The following is a 23275-nucleotide window of genomic DNA, read 5'->3' as shown; positions in this document are numbered from 1 at the left end:
GTTTGACCAGTGATGAGGAATGTGGCACTTTGCTCATCACTCCTGCAAAAATACTGGATAGTGTCTGTCTCTGGCCTCGTTGAAGTAAGGTGAATCTGAGTGACTACTATGTGTTTAAAGGAGAAGGTGGGGTGGGTGAAGCAGCTGATGCTTCTATAGGTCCACCTTTCCAAAGTAGAATTTTGCATCGGGTTTCTGCAAGGAGGCAAGTCCATCTGATCTGGAGAGGGAGATCTGCTGCGGGTGGGTTAAGAAACTTCTGTGGCGAGAGAAGTGTGTGGATCTGAGAGTGTGTGCGACCGGCGTTGTGATGGCAGTGTGAAACAGGTCGAGCTGCTGTCTGTGGCTTTCAGCTGCGGCTGGACAAAGCAGGGGAGGGAAAGGTGAAGCAGAGAGATAATGAGGAGGGAACCAGGCCATCTGTCATTAGCAAATGATGCTTGCTTTTTAAAAGGAAAGAACAAAACATCTCAGTCCCCTTGCCCTTCAAGTGGCAATAAATGAACACTGAAATGATAAAATGAACACTTACTAATGGCTGAATCAGAGACTCAACAACTTCATTACACGTGTAAAATCAATCGCCATTATTTAGCTCTCTTTCTATTGATCCGTGCTGCAGTATGTCAACATGTTCTGGCAGATGGCTATGAGCAGACAGCGGTCTGCTTAATATGTCCTGGTGCCGTTTTGCTGAGGCCTGTTAGAAGACAGACTGAACAGATTGGTCTCTTCCTGATGGGTTAGACCTTCCTCGGGTCTTCATCTGGGCTCCCTGCAGGTGCCTCCCCACATCAGCACACTGGTGAGCTGCTGGCCAGGAGGTGAACTGGAGCAAAGAGGCCACAAGCTAAGCAGAAGGGTCAACTTGCGACGTAAAAGGCCACGCAGCCTTGTGAGAAGGGCTACTGAGGCAAATTTGTAGCTTCCGGACTGCTGCTGGGAGCCTTGGATATAAATGGCAACATAGCTAATAAGGTCTAATTGGCTATTAAAGGAGGAAGCGGCCCTGGAGATGCTAAGGGCCAATTAACCCTGGGAGCTGGGAGCATGACACTGTATCGCTGTGCAGTGATGTGTGCATGAGCCTTTCATAAATGGATATAGAAAAGGAGCAGTGGAGGTCCTTACCAAAATCCTTTTGAAATAACTCAGGATATTTCAGGCATACAGCAAGTTAAGTGTTCGCTTGCTTTTGCGGCGGACTGGAGACTGGATTAGTGGCTGACTAGCATGGGTACACCCAGCACAGATCTTACAGAAACCCTATGGGGATCAAAGGGGCCCTAGTGAGATGAAACATCTCGGATGGCTTTTTTTTTTTTTTTTTAAATATCTGCTTAGCTCTGAGGAACTAAAAGCTGTATCAGGTGAGATGGATCGACAGGGAAGCCTTATTCCTGCATGTTGGTGTATGTTACCGGTGTGTGCTGGCGGTAGGAGGATGCGGCGGTGTGTGACTGAGGCTAGCTAGTTAAACCAGGTATGCAGTGCATCAGCCCCAAGGCTCAGCCGTGGAGCAGCCGGAGGATAGTCACACAGCTGGGCACCAGCAGGGAGGGAGGTCTGCTCTGACAAGAGATGGGCCTTGGAAAGCTGAGATTTGTTTCTTGAGCGACCCAGTCCAAAGTCTGTTGAAGTCAACAGGGGACTGTGGGCGGCTCAATCAATCATTCTGCCTTAAAACCTCTTCTGAGATCAGGGCCGTGGGAGCTGGTGTTTTGACAAAGATTTGTCACTAATTTGGATAAACAAATTGCGTCTAATGGCTTTGTCCTCTAATTGATGCCAGTGCCTTCTTATTAAAGGAAAATGGAGATATTTAATGTTGCAAAGCAAGCTACCTATTTTCATAGTCTGTAGTTCTGCTAGGCATGTGCAGACAAAACATGGGATCGGGTGGATTTGACGGGGAATTGGGACCCAGCAGTCTCTGCATAGTGTGGGCCATGTGGCATATACCAGAGTCCATTGCTTTTCAAATCTTTCTTGCATGAGGCTGCCTTTGTGTGTTGCTGTTGTGATGCTGGTCTTTCTCTTGTTCCTCTTCCTCTCATTAATTTTATTATTTCTAATTTTAGCTGCGCTGAACTTTGGCCATTCTGTACTCTAGTGACTTCAGTCCAAGTGGGAGATGAGTTCAACAGCAGGGCTCAGCCCATGGACTTAGAGGAGCAGCAAGGTTGATATTGTTTGTCTTCTGCTTGGCTTTTTTAGAGTAGAGGGAAGGGGACCATGACTGTAGGGTCTTCCTACAGCAGCACACCCATGGTTTGACCTGTTCCAGTGAAAGAAATAAGACTGATATACCGCTAATGGCACAGTTCTCAGTGTAGTTTTCCGTGAAAAGCAGAGCTGAGCAGGAGTTGCTGTCCTCATTTCCTGATGATCCCAAGGACATTTCTCTCGTGTTCACATGGAAAGAAGATCTAGTGCTGATCTCAGCAGTATAGACAAAACTGATTAACTTCTTTAAACCTGTCTAACCATCTTTTAGTCTGCCTGGGTCATGAAACTCCTATTGATGATCTCCAGTTTATGCACTTGCTGATTCAGAAGTGAACTGACCTGAGCTGGAGTTCCCGTTCGCAAGAGCCAGGCAGTGCCCTGGGTGCTGAGACCCGCTGCAGCCACTCCTGGACGGGGACCAGCCCTACAGGGTGGGGGTCTGCTGAGCCCCCACCATGACCCTTGGACTTTGGGGAGGGAGACAGGGGTTTCAGAGGCTGCTTTTTATCTTAACTCAGGTACAAAGGAGACAAAAGCTGCGTCTAGCCACATAGCCTGAAGTGCTTTGCTGATATTATTTCTGTTATCTTTTATCTGCCTCAAAGGAACACTTAAAAAATCATCCTGCCCATAGCAGTTAACCTGATGAGCCTAATTTGGTGGTATGAAAACACAGCCACTTGGAGCTTTCCGATCCATGTTCTGGCTAATTAGATACACTTCCCCTGCTAGCTTTTGCCCGCTGTGCAGTGTTGCATGTGTTCAAACACCCTATCAAGAGCAGGAGGTGTCTATATGTGTACGTTTTGGCTAATACGTTTGTGGAGGTAGGAGTTGATATTATCAATTGTCAGTGCAACAGAAAAGAGGATGTACATCTCCAGCTGTAAAGGCAGCAGGCATCTCACTTGTTCCCCAGTCTTTGACAGCCCACAAACAGCAGTGTTCGGGGATAACATCGCAGTCTGCTTTTCTCTTTTGGCTTGCCGTTTTATTTATTTTGGTAACCTGTGTTTGCAGGCAACATTGGAGAGGTTTTGGGGGGAGGAAGGATGATGTTCTCCAAGGGGAGCAGGGGTCAGTAATGACTTACTGTGGGTGGTAGGAGACTGCAGTGGCAGAGTGAGGATGTGAGAGTGGCAGGACTCCAGCTCTGGGCCACTGCCACTTCCAATCAGCAGACCCAAGGGGATGATGGCATCCCATCCCAGGGAGATGAGGCTGTGCACTTGAGGGGACCACTCTGGAAGGGTGGCCGTAACTGTGCAGCCGTTGCCTCTAAGCCTCCCAGCATTTGCATTTATAGCTGTCGGGATGTGTTGTGTACGGCACAGAGATGGAATTGACTGAACAGTTTGTGCGCGTCTGGATGCAACATGGACTGAACGAGAGTTGGCCGTGCGCTGGGTACAGCTTGCACGTCTGGGCTTCTAAGTAAGACTTCCATGCCTGGGGCTGACACTTTGGTGCCTTTCCGCCAGCACTGAATTGATTTTGAAAATGGGCTTTGTTAGAGGCTTGCTTATGGAGAAAGTTGGACCAGTTTTTCTTAGGAGATGACAAAGCTGTTGATTTCCCTCCAGGATGGAAAATGTTCTCTGAGGTTCAATGCTAGAGGGTTGAGACAGGACCTCAGAGCACCGCGGAAAGTTTACTCCCCCACCAACAGATTGTTTTGTGTCCACTTACAGATGCCACCAATGCGTGTCCTGTCTGCACACACACCTTCTAGCACAAACATCAGCTGTGGGGAAAAGGCACAAAGATTCAACAGGATCTGGCTGAGGTTTTCACCTAGGCAGAAAATAAATTGGCTGCTGCTGCTATTCTCTTTTCTCAATTGGCAGTACCTGGAATAGGGCCAACTTTCTTTTTGTTTCTCTGGGAGACACCTATTGGTTCTCCAGGGAAATCTCCGAGGGGACCTGGGGAAGAAGATTGGCTTGTGGTTGTAGTAAGCAGCAGGATGTTGCAAAGGTTAATTGCATCCAGCTGATGTGCTACTGAAAACCAGCATTTTGGGATGAAAAATTACTGCAAAACTGAATCTCTGGTGTGGCAATAGCCTCTGCCGTAGACGTGCACGTGCTCCCACCTCTCCTTCTCTGTAAAGGTAAGCGGGCACACCATTTAGGTGCCTGGGCAGCAGTTTACAACAATAGTCTCATACGTGTTCAAACCCAAGCTCTCTATGGGTAAGTACTCATACACTGATAAACCTAAGAATATTATCGATTGTGCCTCTAATGGCCAAGCACACGTTGCAAATTTTTTCTTAAATGAAATCTGATGTGTTCAAAACCTGCACAAATCTCTTAAAGAAAATGAGATCTTAGCAGGAAGTCTAAAACCAAACAGGAGGCTCTTTATTGACCATCGGCTGCGGTTTTCGAAAGGATTCTGCAGGTGGCTGTTTCTGTGTAGTAAAACATGTAGGGCTGGTCTGTATGTGTTTTTTCAGACAGTTAAGAAACCAATAAAGTTAAATTGGTAGAACTGTCTAATGTGATTACAGCAAGATGGGGATAAATGTGCTTTCATTAGATCTTGTTTTGAAGTAGGAGACTGTCATTTTCTGATGGAAAACTGAGATGACAGGGAGTATTGGTATTTGAAGTGCCTTTTTAAAGAATGACCTGCTCTGTCTTTTTGACATCAAACATATGTATGCAGAAAGAGAATGCTGGTTTATTTTTTTCTGGTGCAGCAAAAAATGGAAAGCTTCATTTTTAGTCCTAAGTTTTCTATCAAAGAATTTAATGAGGGAGGGGAAAAAACCCTTGGATAAAAATGCTTGAATGTGGTGTTTACAGCGGGGCTTGTGTGTAAAACCTAGACTTGAGCTGAGACCACACTTATGTGCAGGCGTCCCCCATGTAGTGGCTCCTGTGACCCCAGGTGTAGCCTGAAAATTTCAGCTGCAGAAGGATAAGCTGTATAATGCTGTACTGGTCTGTGAGGTGCTCAAGGAGGAGGGTGAGTCCACTAGTGAAGGTGGCTGCTGGCTACAGGCTCATGCCTTCAGGGTATCCCAAGTCACATACTGTTAATGGTAGGTTTTAGTTTTGGTGGAAGCTCCTGAGTTGGTGGCATGTGCAGGACAAGCCACCTGCTTAGATCTGATGTTCCTATCTTTGAGGTTTCAGGTTTTGGGGAGATAGGGGCTATGTCTTGGGATAACTCCAGTCCTTGACCACCCTGGAACAAGGAGTCTGAGTTGTAAGGATGGTTTCCCATAGTGCAGATGGTCTCCTTGCCATCGACACTTGATAAGAGATCCAGTGCCTTTGGTGCCATGTGTAACTGCCTTGTCTCTTCTAAGGAGAGGGCTCAAAGCTGATGCTCAGTGGTTTCTTTGCCTCCTGGCTCTAATCTCACTGTTGGTTATGAAATGATTTGCAGGGACTTCCCGCTGTCCCTGGGATGTTAATTAAAAATTTTCTAGCCTTAAAAATTCCTTTGCAGTTGTTGGTCTTCTGCAAGAAGCTACAATGTAGGTTGGGGTTTATGCTGTTAATCCCCTGGTATCTCTAGGAGACCAGCACTGGCTGAGGCCACGTGCAGATTGATTTTTCCTGGTGGTTGGGAAGGGAGAGAAAGGAAGTATCTGATGCCCCCTGGCCAGGAGATGAAATCTGGGAGGCTGTGGATAGAAAAGCACCAAGGAGGACAAGAGAGAAAAGGGATGGCCCAGATCCTGTTATAACAAAGATGATAGGCTGTCAAATGAGTAATGCTGATGGAAAATGTAGCAAATGACTAATGTTGCAGCCAGAGTAATTGTTTGGAGGACTGGCATTTCTAGTATGACAAGATTTAGAGTGAGCTTTCGGTAAATAAAGGAGAAATTGGCCCCGAAGTTCAGAGCCAAGATTTGGCAGCTGAGATTGAAAAAAAGGAGGGTTGTTTTATGTACTTTAAGGAAAGAAAATAATTTTTCAAACTGCATTTCACTTAATTGAATACCAACAAGATGGGCTGGACTGAAAGTCTTTATTCCATAGAACAAACAGAACAAGTGTCACCTCACCTAGGCTGCTCATAGCAACCAGCCCTAGGCATCGAACTGTGCCCTGCAGAGCTAAAGGGGACCTTCTGCATCCCTGCAGATGTAATCCCTTATAATTATAATTTCAGTCCCCATTTTTGTGCTTTTACAAACATTAACTAATTCACTCCTTAGCCAATCTCTGGTGTAACTGCTGGCACGAGACTGCTTATGCAAGGTTTTCTGGAGTTCGCTGTACGTGTAGTGGCAGCGACGGCAGCTTTCCTGAGCAGCGGATGCTTCCCTGCAAGCTGGGATTAGTTCATTTCCTTCACGGATGTTGGGTAGCCAGGGCAAGGTAGAAATCCCTTTGTGATGGGCTGGCTTTATTGTAGTCCATAACTGGGATTTGAAGCTGTCTAGAAGAGCATGTTTGTATAAACTAATGATCCCATTTTCTTGCTCCTTTTATCCATCTCATGATCTTTCTGCTCTCTTCTTCAGCAGTACCTTTTCCACTGGGTTAAATCAAAGTGCAAAGCTCTGGTTATCCGAGTGAGTTAGTGACCCCCAAGATACTTAAGACCAGGGGAAATGGGATGCCATCAAACATCAGCTTTTGACCCTTGTTCTTTAAGGGCTTTACCCATTATGTGTGTGGATGGGTACAGAAGAGGGGGTTCGTTAGGAGGAGGAGAGCAAAGGCAAGTCATGTTCTAATAAGCTGCCATTTGGAGCTTTTATAAAGGTCTGTGGAGCTGCTTGTAGCTTCCAGAATGGCAAAGGTCACTCTTGTCTTCCTCATTTCTCCCCAGACTACTCTGCTCAGGATCAAGAGAGCAGTTTAATGTTGAGGACACAGGCCTGGATGTGGACCCTCAGGTTCAGGTCCCGGCTATGCCTCAGGCTTGTGTTGGGACCAGACTGGGAATGGGGCTGTCTCCTCCCGGCCGTGCAAAGATGAAAGCCATTGGGGGCCTGATACCAAGAGCTCAGGGGGTACTTTGGGTATGCAGAAGCTGGCAGGACAAGAGGGGAAGCAGATGATGGTTTCCATTCAAGGCACACTTTCCTTGCACCCTTTGTCCCTTTCTGCCCGCAGTGGGAAGGACAGCATTTCCAATGCAGAGGAGCTGGCAGGACGCCCGTCCCCCTCTGCCTTTGGCAGCCCACCGGTTGGGAGTGTGTCATGGGAACCCGTGAGTGTGGAGCTGAGCTCTGAGCTGCTGACGCTCTGATTAATACTGCAGCAGGGCTTGTTATGCTGGAGAGGAACCTTTACTCCAGAGACATTAAATATTAATAGCAGCAATAGAGACACAGATAAACAAGAGTGAGTTATAAACTGTTCATTTTGAGGGCATCGGTGTTAACTCTGGCAAACTCGTGTTACAGCCAGCTCGGGAACATGGGCCAAAGGCTGGTGCTGCATTTAAATCCCTGGATTTCCACCTGTCCTTAAAGTTCCTGACTGTTTGCCCAGCTCTGCCCTGCAGGAAAAAACCTTCCTACCCACGGTCAGGCCACGCTGCAAAGTAGCAAGGTCTTTAACCTGACACCAATGCTCTTACTTGGTCTGAGCTTCCTCAGCGGCTGCCATCTGTGCATTGTGTTTTCTCATTCTTCTTCAGTGCATCTGGTCTGTTCAGGAGTTTGTTCTACAAGTTCCTAGGTAGCTGAAAACTTACCTCCAAAAATCAAACGGGTATCTTTAGCCTTGTATCTTGGCAGGTCATTATAAACTATTCAGGCTGGATCCGCTCAGTGCATCAGGATGGGGAGGACAGCCCAGTGCTGTTGGAGACGGCAGGGATGCTTTGGTAGGAAGAAACCTGCCGTGGGCTGGTCTCAGCTGGTGCTGAGAAATGCTGTGTTGCTGGAGCTGTAGGTGTTCAGGTCTCTCTACGGGGCATCTGTGACCAAGTGCCCTTGCAACAGAGACCACCTTATTTATTTAAAAATCCTCCCAATGCATGGTGATAGTTTACAAATCAGACAGGGTTTCACATGTTTAAAACATACCACTTAATAGTGGAAATGTCTAAGGCTTTTGTGATAATATTAGTTGTGTGTGCTGGATAGTCATCACATAACTCAGGAGCTGGGCATATAGGAAAAACACTAAATATTTCCAGTGCAAACTGAGAATCAGTAGCAAGCATTGTGTTTACTACTTAGATTAAACAGCTTTCAGGTGGGAAATGATTGTAAAGCCATATTTTAGTAATGCAAAGTATTATTGACTGAATTCAAAGTGCATTTATAACATGTCACGTCAACTTTTCTACTGTAATTTATAATGGATTCTTCTTCCCAGGGTGTGGGAACAGGGGAGATTGGTGCTGGCTGACATGTCGCCCTGGAAGCAACTGCATTTTGGTGTTTAGTATGTTTTTGGGTGCACTTTTGGCTGCACCCTGTTACTTAGGGAGGACCACTGGGACATGGAATATATAGGCAGACCAGAGGTGCATGAATCTTTAGACCAACCTGCCAGTCTGTAAAATGTTTAAGGTGCCTCTTTGAACAAGCAGTTCTAGGAACTGCTTCTCGTTGAAGAATGTGAAGTTGGAGGAAGGGTTCCAGCTCCTCCTGCAAAGGAAGATGATGATGCTCTGATTGTGTGAAACCACCTGGGCATGATGTGATCATCTCGCTGGGTGACTTGGGAAACTCCAGTGAAGCAGAACCGTGGAACTGGCCAGCTGTTGGCACACAGAGCAAAATTAATAATAATTAATGTAAAAGAAAACAAATCCCAACCAATGGCTGCAGAGGGAAAAGGGCAATAAAATGAGCACTGCTCTGTCATCCAAAAGCTGACCAGTGAGGTTTAAAATCCCCTCTTAATAATGTATGCAGCAGCAAGGAAAATCAGACTGGGATTCTAAAGGTTTAATATTAGTAAAAAAATCAGGCTAATAAATCTTTGTTTCAGAATTTGCTCCCCTTGTAAGAGAATTATATTAAGTTTCTTTTTTTAATACCATTGGGACAAACACATATTTAATCATTGGATTTTAGCATGGCCAAACTCAATATATTAAGGTGGTATTTGTTCAGACCTTTTCAAGCATTAACAGATGGTGAAGAGAAGATACTGAGGTTTTTGGTTCAAGATCTAATTAGTCCTTATACACACAGTCCTTATACTGCCCAACTGGGTGTTACCACATGCTAAAGCCCTGGTGAAATTTCTACACCCTCCCGGAGAATAAATTAATGGTACTAGTAACCTACCTGGCTAGTCTATACAGTAAGCGGCTATAAAACATACTGCTAATCAAACCATGCATAAAAGTAACCTGCAGAACTCCATCATAATAGATTACCTGTTTTCAAAGCTTGTATCTGTCTTTTATTGACCTTGGTATTTACGCAGAATACGAAGGATACTTTCTAGCCCTTTGGTTGATAATCCATATTGATGAATTTTACCTTAGGTGTCTAGTGTTTTTAGGAAAGCTCTAGTAATTAGCTCAGTAAAGCAACACTTCATTTTCTGTTTGATGGAGCTAGTAGCTGGTATGAAGGAGTCACTGCATGCTCAGCCCTTGCTGAGGCCATTGGAATGAACTGTCAAAAGCCTGTGTAGTCTCCATCTTTCTATGTCCTCAGATCAAGAGTTGGTTTCTTTCTGGAAGGTCTCTCTTAGTGGATTGTGGAATGTCGGGTTCCCTGTGCGTACAATGTGACAAAAGGGTGGGATCTGTGATAGTTTGCTGCTTCTGGCCTACTGCATAGTAGGTCCCATCCTGTCATAGTATGTAAACCCAAGAGATGTGACTCTTAGGACTCTGATACATGGCCAGACTATAGCAACAACTGTTCTCCCATCAGGTAAACATGCTTACTGTTTGCATGGTTGGGTTAAAGGTTTGCCATTAATTGCTGGAGGTTCAGTCATGTTGCTTGCAACTGGAGAAAGCTAGGTTGCAGGAGGTGATGGTAACGCAAAGCTGGGCGGCAGTGAGCTCCCCGGGTTCATGCGCTGCTGTGGCCTTGGTTGCGTGGCAGTTGTCTCACCGCCCCTCCTGCCTGAGCTGTTCTTGGCCCCTGGCAGCTTCCTATGTGTTTCCATGCACAGCATTGCAGCTCATGGAGCCCCACTTTACGACTGATGGTGAGTGTTTTACAGAATTGGATGGCATACTGAGAAAATGGCCCTCGTCACTTATATTTATGTTATTAATTCACTCTTCTGTGATAATTGGCGATTGTACAAGGCCTCTGTCATCTCTTCTGGTTAGAACACTTGAATGTAGTTTGTCTTAACGTGATTTATGGCAGTGGCACTTCAGATTGCTGCAGCAGTTTCTTGAAGAAATTCTGAAGGATATTTTGGGTGGTGGGGGGCGAATGAAGGGTACAAGCAGGCTGCAGTTATATATCTGACTCATTTTTCCTTCGCTCTCTGCAATGCTGGCAGAAACATCTGGAGGTCGCCTGTGCAGAACACGTGTCTCCACCCCAGAGAGACGCATAACCACTTCCTCCTGCACAGTATAAAACTTACTGTCTTTTCTTGAATGAGACAGCTTAAAAGGGGAAGAAAAATATGGAGCGAAGTGTTTGGCTAATGCTCGCTCTCAATGCACCAAGTCTTGTTATCATTATTTCTTCCAGGATGGCTTTTGGTGGCGTGGTTGGGAGATGGATGGAGCTATTGTGAACATCGTGATGGGAGTTTAGCAGTGTGGAGTCAGAGGGAGAGGGCTGTGAATCTCTTGGAAGTGTATTTCGGCCAAGATCCTACATAGGCAACAGATGTTGTACTGGTTTAATGACTGATTTTTATAAATCCATTTCACCCTTGTTTGAATCTGTTGGTAAATTGCTGCTGTTTATAGCCATTGTGGTAATACACGAATAGCCCCATTTACTGTTAGGTGCTGTACAAATACAGGCAGGAAGGGAAACAGAAGTTCTTAATGTCAAACCGTGAGGCACCAAAATAAACCAACCCAGTTAAGAGTCAGATGGGGTAAAACATTCACGCTAGCTCATGGCTTGAGCTGTTTGTTTTGACTCTGGCCATTACGGCGGAGTTATACGGACAGAGCCCTATGCCTATGGAGCTGAAGAAGTCATTGATATTTCCAGGCTCCCCTGAGAGCTTTGGTGTCACCTTTCTGTGTACTCAGCGTTAGCTGGCTAAAGTTATTTGTGCTTTAGTTTACCTTTCTAGGAGTTTAATCTACCCAACCTTTTCTATTTGGAGCTCAGCTATTGATGTCCCCCACATCGTGTCCACCCGAGCAGGGGTGAGCTAGGGCTGTGACTCGGGTGCCCCATGCTGCCAGGGACCTGCAGAGGCTGGGGTCTGCTCTGCTCTGCCTCACGAAGGTGGTGGGACAGCTGCTCCGGCTTTTGCCTGGCTGTGCCCAGGGCAGCCCCCTCCCTCTTCTTCCTCCTGCATGGCTGTTGGTGGTGCCACTGAGCAATAAATTTGAGCACAAAAATTGCAGAGGGTTTTTTTTGTGGCCCAGAGGACTCAAAGGAGGAAGAAGTAATCCAGAGTGAAAATTTGTAAGCTGAGGAAATTGATGAAAAAATTAGATCCAAGAGACCAGACTCTCTCTGGGTGTTTTGTGATCACATTTAATTGAGGGAGCGGAATAAGGAGAAGGCTTCTCCCTGAGAAGAACAGGGCTGAGCCCTCCCTCTTCTCCCCTTTCCCTCTCGGGGATCAAAGTCAGAAAGACTCCATCAGCCAACAGAGCAGGCTTTTTAAAAATCATTGTGTGAATGTTGCACGCTTCCAGTAAAAACAAGAACGTTAACGATAGCCATGTCTGGAGTCTGAATTATTGTAATGCCATTTGTCTTGGTTGTTGCAAAATATAACCTGGTGCAGAGCTTTGCTGAAGGGATCATAAAGTTTGTGTGAAAAGAGCTGGAAACAAAACAGAAAAGGGTTTTACAAAAAAATAACTAAGTCGTCCCTAGCTGAGAAGGGGGGCACGCAGGAGGGATGTGGTGGTTGTCAGATCTGTAGCAATGCTGACACTTTTGCTTCTTCTCCTGCTCCTTCTCCATGCAGCTGCAATAACCTGTCTCTGCCCACGAGCAGGTCATGGTCCCCTCTGCCCTTCCAGGCTGAGCTGCATCCCTGCACGCTTTGAGCTGTTGGTAAGCAGTGTGCTCAATGAATCTGTGTTGCAGAGCATGGAAATGGCAGTGCTGCCCGTCTCCTTGAAACAGTCAGGATAAGTCCTCGTGCTCATCCTGAGCCCCACAGATGGATGCCCAAATCAAGTTGCTCTTGGGCCACTGTCTAGTTCCTGTAGGGTGCACAGAGCAGGCATGCACCTGGGCTGCGGAGGAAGCCAGGCGTGTGTAGGACCAGCAGCCCTTGTGCTGACTGATAGGCTTAATCCAGGTGTTCCATGGGCTCCTCAGCCCGTGAGCCTCTGCCCTGCTGGCATCCCCCTTGCCTAACCTTCCTTTCTCACCCTCATCTCGGGATCTGATGGGCTTCTGGCAGCCCGTTGGTCCTGCTGGAGCTGTACCGAGAAGCAGCAGGCGAGGTGTGGAGGAGGAGGAGACCAAGAGGCAGGGCTAAGTGTTGGCATCTGCAAAGCGACTTCGTTCTGATGCCGAGAGGCAGGGTCACTGCTGCCGAGGCTCCTCGCCCTGATGCTCGCTGGGCTGACTGTGCTGTGCCTGGTGGGTGAGATGGAGGAGCAGGTTTTCAATGAGGGCGTCAGTGAGAGGGAGAGCTGGAAGCCCCAGCCATTCTCCTCGCTCTGCTTTGCAGCGGGCCAGGGAGCAGTGAAGGCTATCGGAAAGCTGCCTGCAAACAGGCTGTTACTGTGCCAGGGCCCAGAGCATATGGAGGAGCAGTCGAGTGCTATCCAGCAGCAGAGGCAGAGGAAATTAAAAATGTGGCATGCAGTCAGGGAGCAATGGCCCTGGCATAGGGGACAGCCAGGCCCATACTGATGCTGCCTGATCTGTACCAAAGTAGTGCCTTCGGAGCCGTGCCAGCCCTGCTGCCCTGCCCTGCCCTGGCAGTGCCTCTGCATGGGACGCAGGGAGGTGACGCCGCAGGGACATCACATTCGTGCCTGGGCTAGTCTGTGTGCTCGGCTGGCAACGGTTGAAGGGATTGCTCTGGTTTGTGCTGGGTTTTTGCCCTGTCTGAGAGTAAGGCGAGCTCGCACCTTGAGCCATTTGAACGTCTAGCCTCCTGCTGCTCATTTGTTAGTCGCTGGTGAGCTGCCCAAAACGCCTGTCGCAGGAAGACAGGCAGCCCGTCCATGTCTTTCTGAGCTCCTTGGTAAGCGGTGCGGTGCTCTTGCAGCACCTCAGGGGCACTGCATTTCCCCAGCACCCTTTTTTTTTTTTAACCTTTTTTTTTTTTTTAACCCAACTCTAAGGTGCACGTTGAACCTCAGCGCTTTAGGGTAGACCATTGGCAGACCCATTGCGATGGAGTTATTTTAAATGGGAAATAATTTCCTTGTTTGGAGTGGGTTTTTTTGAAAGTGGCGTACAGAAAGTTCCTGTGCAATAGCATGGTTTGATTGATGTTGAATGAGAGTCAAGCTTTGCTCCTGAATTTGAGCATCTTGTTCTGCCTCCAGTGGAAACTAGAGGCAGCGTAAGCAGCTGGTCCAGGTTCAATGCAAGAGATGACTTTGGATGAAAGTGATGCATTTGTAAAAAGAGAGGTGGCCTTAAAAAGGCCTTGGAGACAGAAGATCTGGGCTCCTCATGTATAGCATTTGAGTCCCTAATATTTGTACCCCAAAATGGAAAGGAGGAGGTAGTTGCCATGCGGCTTCCTAAGGTTGAAATGCTTCAAAGAATAGCCCCAAAATGAAATGTATCTCATGGAGGAAACCAGATGTTCTCCCCTGTTCCCCTCCACATTAATTTATAGTTAATAACACTGTGTGCTCATCTTTGGATCTATCCTAGGATGAAACCAGGCTATAGATTTTGCAGTACTTTGTAATGGCAAGCCTCAAATGAAATTAAATGTATTTATTTCAAGCGTCTATATAGACAGGCTGCTGGGTAGCAGAGATGAAAGAGGAGATGTCATTTATTTTTTGCTTTAAAAAAGGGACTACTAAAAGAGATTTTAGGTGATGTTACTCGCATGGTAGTCTCAGACAGTTCTTTACTACACAGTGGCATGGTGTGGTATATAATATATATATTACTTTTTCTGCTTCAGCCATAGTTTTGTGAATCCGTTCTCTCCATTAGGTCTTCTCTCAGACACAGGAGAGGATGAGGTGTGAATTGACAGTGCCTGAGCCCCTACAGAACAGGTGTTCATTCCCACACAGGGAGCACACACTTGGAGTTACCCAGTTCATTCCCACACAGGGGGCACACACTTGGAGTTACCCAAGTCCTACCTACGCCCCAGGGGTGCACCTGATGCATTGGCTTCTCCAGACAGAGCAGAAGGCAGCCAAGGACCAGATGTTGTTTGTACACAGAAAGCCTCCGCTCCATTGTAGCATCCTTTTTCACCAGCACCTTGTCCTGTGTTAGATGGCTCAGCTGACTGGACTCCTTGGAAAGATCATGGGTTTAAATTCACCGCCTGTCCCCCCCCGCCCAAGACTTTGCTTTCAAGAGTTGTTTTTAATGGAAGCCAGGGTGGCTTTTGACAGAAAAATATTTCAGTGGTGTCAACAGTGATGTGAGGATGAAGGTGGCGTTAATCCTCTAGTGACAGCACCTGCAGCTAGGTTGTTAGTCCCACATAAATCTTAACGTGTGCATAAGAGGCTGTTTCCCTAGTGAAGTCCTAGTCTCAGCACTGTGCTTTGGCTGGCTGGCATTCAGAGGTGGAGATCTGGTCCAGGTCAAGTACAGAGCAGTGTCCGTAATTGCACCTATAAGCAAAAGTATTTTCCTTTTGTCACTGTTGGGCTAATTACATTTGTCAATTGTAGTCCCGCTCCAGAAATCAATAGAGAATGAAGCTTTGCTTGGCTGTACTTGAGAGAAGGTGCATTTCTACAGTCTTCCCTTGGCCCTGCAGCAAATAATAGTAATAACGAATCTATGTTTCTGCTCATCGTGTGTTCTGTTATCTGTATCTCTTTAGTGAGATAACACAGGGCGCAAAAAATGTAGTGTTCTCTCTTTTTTTTTCTTCTGTCTATGTGTTTTCATATTTTTAAATTAACCTTATTGACTCAAGTATTGCAAGCATTGGTCTCCTAGCTCCTGGATGCCAGGTGATGCAGGAGGCTGCGAGGCTGCCCGAGCCTCGCAGGGAGAGCAGAGCTGTCGCAGCAGCTAGTAGTGCTCTGCTGTGCCTGGTGCCTCTTCTGTGGATGGTGTTTTGCACTTATAACTGCCAGTCAGCTTGGTGCATTTTCATGTATGGGGGCAAAGTCTGTTCACCAGTGTAGGTCTGCCTCTCACAAACTTTTACCTGTCACTGGAGCTGAAACTGCGCTGAAGCTTTGTAGGGCATGTGATTCTTTTTTTTTCCCTTTAAGTAAGCAATATATATTCAAGACTAAAATTAAAGATATGCAGGAAATGAAATTGCTAGCGTTGCTTCTGCTTGGTGGGGAAACTATTTCTGTCCCTGCTAATGGAGGAGGAGGTCCTGTCTCAGCTCTGGAGGGTCTGAGGTAGAGGGACAGAATTAGCAGCAGCCACAAAAATAAGAGAGGAGGAGAAAGGATAACCAAACAAGGCCAGGGAAAGCCTCTGAAGGTGCTTACACATTGACTGTGTTCAGTCTGCCCTCCATCCCCCAGGGTTTTCCTAACATCTGGAACAGCTGGACACACGCCCAGCCCTGGATGTAGGATTATCACCAGGAAAACTGCCGAGGAAGCCTCCACCACCCCGCCAAAGGCTCTGCGTGGCCAACAGATTAATTGCAGCAGGGGATAAACCTCCTCAAAAGCCTTCCAGAGGAGCAGCTGATGCTACTGTCGGCCCATGTAAGCTGAGAGGCTCTTAGCAGAGGGATGTCCCTGCTGTTCCCCTGATATTGAGTCTGTGCTTCAGCTGCCAGAGAAGGGCCAGGGCGCAGAGGAAAGAGGTGAAATCCTGAACAGGCTGAGTCCTCCAGCCTCTCCATGGGAGAGCGGTGGGTTTTGCTGACTTGCCCTGCAGACAGACCAAATCTGTGCCAGAGCTGTGCAAATCTCTGACTTTGTCTCCTGAGGCGGGAGGAATTAAGAACATCAGGTTAAACAAGCTTTTTTGGAAAGGAAAATCCTGAGAGTGAATGAGCTCAGAAACTTCAAGGCAGGGATTCAAGTTTCTATTGCTGTTGATTAATTTAATGTGAAACACAAAAAGTGTGGGTGGGAGGGAGTTCTGGAGTGATTTCAGGATTGTCTCTAAAGAAAGCCCACTGCAATAGCCCGAAGGTGGCATGGAGATGAGCAAGCTCTGTGAGGTCTATATAAGTGTGGAACACTGACAGCGTTTTGGCCGGCTACTGGAAAAGCACCTCAGGCAGCTGATGCTACATGGGAAAGGAAAAGCAAGGAAGGACCCTGAAATACCTGCTGGCTGCAGGCTGTCTTGGGGGTAGTCAGGTTGGTGCTTCAGACCCTGCCTTTGCTCATCCTCTAAAATCTCCCATCCCTGGGCTCATCGCCCAGCTGTACCCCCATCACGCAGCTGTGCCCAGCCTGCATCGGGACCCCAGTGCACTGCAGAAACCCCTGCTCCCAAGGGAGAGCCATGGGTGCCCGCAGGCGTCCTGATCTCATGGGGAGTGGGTGAACCCCTGGCAGCAGCTGGGGAGATTGCTTTATTGGTGCAAACCATCAAAGCACAGTGCTGGGAAATGTAGAAGAGCTTTATGTTTTTTCTTGAAAACTATATTAATGTGATAGTTTTAAAGAAAACAAAGAAATAGGGCTGGAGGTGAGAAAAAGCAGTATATAATTTCTCAGTTACTGCTCCCATAGCTTTTTCGATTTGACTGTTTCCCCTCTGATGTGTGAAATCTGAATCTGAATCCAGGCTTTCTCTGCTCCCTCCCTGTTGACCTTGTCAGAAACACTGAATGCGAGAGAAAAAAAGAACAATAAATTGCTTTATGTAACTCCAGACAGGAAAACCCTGCACTTACCCTCACAGGCAGTCTTTCCCATCTGTTACGTTGCTGTGCTGCCTCTGGATTACCTCAATAAGAAAACTTAATTGAGGCAATGTCATGTCAGGAGAGAATGATACATCCGTTTTCACAGGCTCACATTTGTAACCTGTTTCACTCTTAGCAGAGCTAGATCGGGCTTCATGCCTTGCAAGATTTTTCCTGTCATCTTTCTAATAATAAGCTCCTTTCATAATATTTTTCATTCATACACAGACAAATGTTTTTGTGTTGTCACCTCTTTTAGTTTCAATAGCTGTGTTGCAGTAACTGTCCTCTGCATAACCACGTGTTTTTAATGCATAGGTGCCTAATGAGGGAAAATCTCTGCTGCTCGCAGGTTGGACTGCAAGAACAGAAGGATTATTCCCCTGCTTTTTCAGACAGGGAGATGACATAAGGAGACTAATGGGAGGTTTTTAACAGTAGTTAGATACTTAACGGGCTGTGAGCATTCCCGTCCTGTCGTTATAACCTGAGGTAGGGAGCTGATGTGCATTCAGAAGTTATGGCTGAGCCTGTCCTGTGTGCGTTCTGCTCACTTGATGACTGGGGCTGGACCTCCGACGTTTTTAAGCGCCTTCGTAGCACAGGAAGCATAGCTAGTTAATTTAGCTGCCTTAGAGGCTCCCGTTTGCTCGTTCCCTTTTCAGGGGCTGCATCATCTAGGGAAGAGTGGTATGGACAGGCAGCCAGGAGCTCAGCAGTCTGTCTCCTGCCTCATGCCTTTAAAAAATAACTAGTTTTTTAAAACTAGTGAACTTGCCTGAAGAACAGATCAGAGATGGTGGTGGCGTGCAGATGAAACCCTCCTGGCTCCTCAGTGCTTGCAGGCTCATGACAAGGAGCAGAAAACAGGAGGTTTGGGGGCTACGTTTTTGGCCAGGTTTCCCTCCATACCTTGCCCCTGTCATCTCCTGAGAACCCCGGGGCATCCCTTTGCAGCCAGGAAGGAAGCAAGGTGTGGGGAGCTGGCCCTGCGGTGCAGAGCCCATTGCTGGTGTGCAGCACAGCCCGGTCCAGCACCTCCGCGGGGCATCCTTCTGTGCCGAGAGGTTTCTTAAACTGCTTTTCAGTGAGAAGTCTGTTCCTGTCACTCTCATCCCTTTTCAGAGTCAATATTAATAAATGGCAGTTGAGTGAGTGGGGGAGCTGTGTTTATCCCGTGGATGCCAGGCAGACAATGAACCTCATCTTGCCCAGATGGCACAGGCTCTCCTCCAAGCAGATAAACAGGGCTGGTGCCATTGAAACGGGCCCAAACAGGCAGAGTTACAGTGATCGTATGGTAATTACAGCGCCTCCAGTAACCATCTGGACACACGCACTGGTTTTCTATTTGGATAATAAAACCTCGTCTAAGTCTCCAATATTAGCCATGTATGGGGACGGTAATTGATTTAATTGAAGCTCTCAATGTTGTGCTGTGGGTGTTGCCAACCTTTTCAGTCTAGGTACGTGGTGGATTTTAATGTCTGTTTGAGGCAAGGAAATTGGGGTGTGCATGCTCTGCTCTTGAGATAGTTGCAAAAGGAAGGTCTGTTGGAGGTCCTGGAGTCCGGGACTCGCGATGTCCTGCTCCAGGGTGAGGGGAGATGGGGCGACTGCTTCTGAGCTCCTGTAAGCAAAGGGACAGAACTTTGCTGCTCTTGGTAGGGCTGGAGTCTTGTAGCTTGTCGGTTGATTTTAAACAAAAGTTGCCTTTCCATGATTTATTTATACATATACACACAAGCACGTATTAGATTTTGGTTATATGAAAAATAAAATCATAGCCAAGTGATTAATACCTTTTCTTTTGTACTTTAGTAGCATCTTGCAACTCTGGTCATGAGCCACATACCAGGTCCTGCACAAATACCGAAACACAAAAGAAAACATGCATTCAGAGACTTCCAATGTAATGAGAACCCTTTCTGCACCTTTGAAAAAACTATTTACTGGGCTTGTTTGTATGAGAAACTTTGGTTTGTTTCATGGTTTGAAAATCACAAGCTTTGGCCTAGAAGACATTGTCAAGGGATCTCAAGCCAAAAAATTATCCAAAGAGGTATTTTTTTTTCTTTATATGACCCTTTTCTAGTAAACAAACAAAACCAACAAACACCTCCTCCCCGCAACCTTGTGGCAAAGTTACCCACCTAAAGAAATAGCAAAAAGTGACCTTTTGCAGAAGTGACATAGTCAGAACGAGTTGTATTAGAAACTATTCCCAGATGACCTCAGGCTATTACTTAGCGCCAGGTAATATTCCTGATCACTGACATGTTTCATTGTGTTAAGAATACGTAGTAGTGTAACATCTGTGGTACATGTTCCCCAGGATAAGCAGTGCCCTTAGCACTTTACCTTTTCCCCCCCTAGCTTTTTGACACTCTTCTTGGGGAAAATATTTTGGATTTCTTTCCTGTGCTTTCTCTTGTTTAAAATAGGAGGGCTGTAGTGGCTCACGTTGCCTTAATTTCCTGTTGATTTTGCTGTATCCAGATTCCTCATTACCTGTTTAATCAGGAACATGGGAAACACGGCCAAGCGTTTTTTGTGAAACAACTCAGAGGAGGCACCTGCAAACAACCAGATTGTTGGCCTGAAATCTTTTTATCCCACTAGGCAACTGATTGGGAAAGGGGAGATGATCTTGGTTCTGCAGAAGCAGGGGTGGGACTTCGGCAAAAGGGAGGACGGTATTATTTCTTTTTGCCTGGGAAACTCTAATGGCCTCCTTTTGGCCATTGGAACAGCAGGAGCTGGGGAAAAACAAAGGATAGGGAGCATCTTGCTCGTGAGGTTTGGTAACATTTGTGTGAGCAGAGCCCAGGCTCGCTGGCACTGCTAGAGTTAGTCCCTCCGGGTCTGTGAGGAGACACCACAGCACCTACTGCCCTTGGGAAGTGTTGGGGTAAAGCGGTGGTATGCAGCCAGCAGCTGATTAGAAGAACGGCTTAAACAGAAAATAGTCGTCATACCCAGTGCTTTGCATCAGGCCTCTGTGCAACGTATTCCAATTAGGCCCTATTTGAAGAGGTACAGTGACACAGATGTCATGTTGACCTCTGCATAGGGGCTAATCCAGCATGAAGCTGCTGGGCATTGTGGGACATCTTGCTCCTTACACACCTAATAACCCTTGCTGAAAAGCTGATCAACTGGGAGGTGTCTCGTCAATGTATCTCAGAGATCCTGGGCTTCTAGGATCAAAAAGCAGTCACAGGTGGACGTTCTCCAACATGCAAAATGTCCTCCGTTGCCACCAAAGGCAAATGCTGCAAGACGGGTGTTGCGTGCTGTGGGGCTCCCTGGGGAGGATCATATGAAGAGCGATGGCAATCTGCTGGGGAGTTTACTCGTACCTGTCAAGGGTGGAGGCTCCTGTCAACTGGCTCTCACAGGAGACTTCAGAAATAATCTTCCCTGATGTCAGTGCACATGTTAATTGGACTTGACATATGATAATGAAGAAGAGGCTGTAACTGAGAAAGGGTAGAGGCAATGTCATAACTCTTGGGAGAAGAGGAGAAAACAGAAAAGTCCAGATGTCCAGAAGTTACATGAGATAACTCAAAATATTAATCTTTGCTATTTCTGGTGCCAGAGGTGGTAGATGCAGGGGAAAACCAGTAACTCTAAGGTGGGTAGCCTGCGAAGGTTGTTTTATCTCCAGTTCACATTCATGGCTTGGTCTTGCTGTTGTTAACCTGTTTACAAAAATTAGATTTTTGGTGAGGGATCCTCCTCTGTTGAGAACGTCATAGCTAATGTAGCTGCTCGTTGTGTGGGGGACCGCTGGCCTGAGGGACTGAGTTACCGGTTATTCCTGGCAAATGGGGATGGGGAAAGGGGGATGGCTTTGTGGGTGCTGTGTCTTGAAGCACGGAGCTTCTAAACAGAATGTAGCACCATTCCCTGGAACTGTGGTTCTGTGCCCATGTGCCTCATGGCTAATGCATAATTAGCCTTAATTAATCTGGAAAACAGTTTTTTGTCTTTGCTAGATGGTCAGCGTGTCCTCCCCTTGCTGGATGGACATTCTGGCCTGGTGGTCTTGGCAGCGTGAGCAAGACCCCGGCGATGCCGGCGGAACCATGCTGGCTGGTGCATGGTGTACCGCGTGGTGGAGGCCGGTGTGCTGCGGCATTGGAGGAGGTCTGCCAGCCCTGGGCTGGGGCAGGGCTGCTGCAGGGCTGTGTACTCTGAGATTTGGAAGGTGCGTGTTCAGTTCCCTCTCCCAGATAACAGGTAGGTCCTTTAGACCCTTGAGGCTTTTTAAGCACCTGACTTCTATTATGATAAAACTCCTGCAGAGACTAGCTGCTTGAAAGAGGTGGGATTTTACCCCCTCAGAGGCAGGATTGGTATAGAATCATAGAATCATTATGGTTGAAGAGACCTCAAAGATCATCAAGTCCAACCGTATACCCGATGCCACCATGCCTGCTAAATCCACTAAACTAAATCATGTTTCCAGTGCAACTGCAGAATTGGGCTGTATCCGTTTTCTGCCTCTGTTCCCCATGAAATGGTGGTGACAACACTTCTGTCACTGCTGAGAAATGGTGTCAGAGGGGCTTGCCTGGAGCACTGCAGGCAGGGCTATGGGCTGTTTCAGAGAGTCCTGTGCAAACAGTTGGTAGTTGCAGACTCAGTTGCCCCATGATTGTATAATGAGAAGAATAGCCTTGTTAATCGTCATCAAATCAGATAAAAGTGGCATCTGGCAGTTGCATTGGTAGTGTGCTCAAAGAGGATGCTGTGTGCCAGAGGCAATGTTTTCCGTGTGCTAAGAGCCTGCAGAAGGACCCAGCCCTGTTGAGGATTAGTTTAGAATAACCTCTTCAGCAAAGTCATCCTGTGATCCTTACTGCGATGTTTCAGGGAGGACAGAAATCCTCCCATCACAGCTCCTTCTGATGTGTGTTTCCTGATTGTGGGCTCTCATATTTTTCTTGTAATTACCAGCAAACTACCTGAACAGGAGCTGAAATGCTTTTCACTGACTGGCAGGAGCACAACACTCACTGATGAGTCAGGGGAGGAAGAGCTCCTACTTCATGGGAGAGGGTATTGGGGAAAAGGGAGGGGAAAAGACAGGGAAGAATAGCTGCCAGAGAGTTGTGGAATAAATGACATTTGTTTAAAGACACATTAGAAGATTAATGATGGGAGTTAAAGTATGAAAGCAACAGGGCCTAAGCATAGTATTAATGGAACCCATTTTCTTTGCTATCTTCTGCAGGAACTCTTTGCAAGTACAGAAGGGGGAAAACCACTTTACAGTAATAACTGTTATTTGTATAAGAGAACAACATTGGATGTATCAAAATGTGAGGTTTCAAGGTAATAACTTGACCCTCACAATCATTGTTATCCATTTAAAAGGCAATTTCTGTGATGGTGAATAGATGGAGGAAATAGCCCCAATCCTGCAACTGATTGTAAACAAGGTTTATTTTGTTATTATTGTTATTAGTCAGTTCCCAATCTGGTAAGATTGTGTTAAGAAAAAGGGAAAAGATTTGGAGAGATGAAGGAGCTGATAATCATCCTCACAGAATTTGTTGGGACTATTTGATGGGCTCATTAGTGGCTTAGGGCCTCATCTTGTCTCCCTCCAGAGTCGATGTTAAATGTCACAATGCAGCATCATTGATTCATATCCCATAAAGAGCAGCAAGCAAACAGATAAAGTGATCTTGTAACCTCAGAGAACTGCTGCCGTTCTCCACCTGTGATCCACACTGGTGGAAGGTGACTCCAGTGTCGTTGCAAGTACAGGATGAATTAATAGTGCAAGCCAAGAGGATAATGATGACTGTACTCAATGACTGTCTCTCTTGTGATGTTAGCTGCGTGCACATTGTATAAGCGAATCACATATGTTCCCATCCCAGGATTTACAAGTGGCCTTTGGCAGGAGTAACCATGCACACTCCCTCCGTATGGCTGTCCATGCGCGG

At 46.7% G+C, this 23275-nt stretch overlaps 1 protein-coding gene across 1 annotated transcript in view; it reads left to right on the top strand.

Annotated features, from left to right (window-relative positions):
* Nucleotides 1-23275, top strand: part of LOC104161761 (glutamate receptor ionotropic, kainate 4) — a 136369-nt gene that overhangs the window by 23074 nt on the left and 90020 nt on the right. The window lies entirely within an intron of this gene.

The sequence above is a fragment of the Cariama cristata genome, unplaced genomic scaffold (assembly GCF_000690535.1).
Source record: "Cariama cristata isolate BGI_N322 unplaced genomic scaffold, ASM69053v1 scaffold3945, whole genome shotgun sequence".
In the NCBI taxonomy this organism is placed as follows: Eukaryota; Metazoa; Chordata; class Aves; order Cariamiformes; family Cariamidae; genus Cariama; species Cariama cristata.
The sequence above is the reverse complement of the archived record's forward strand: the minus strand, read 5'-3'. Positions and strand labels throughout refer to the sequence as shown.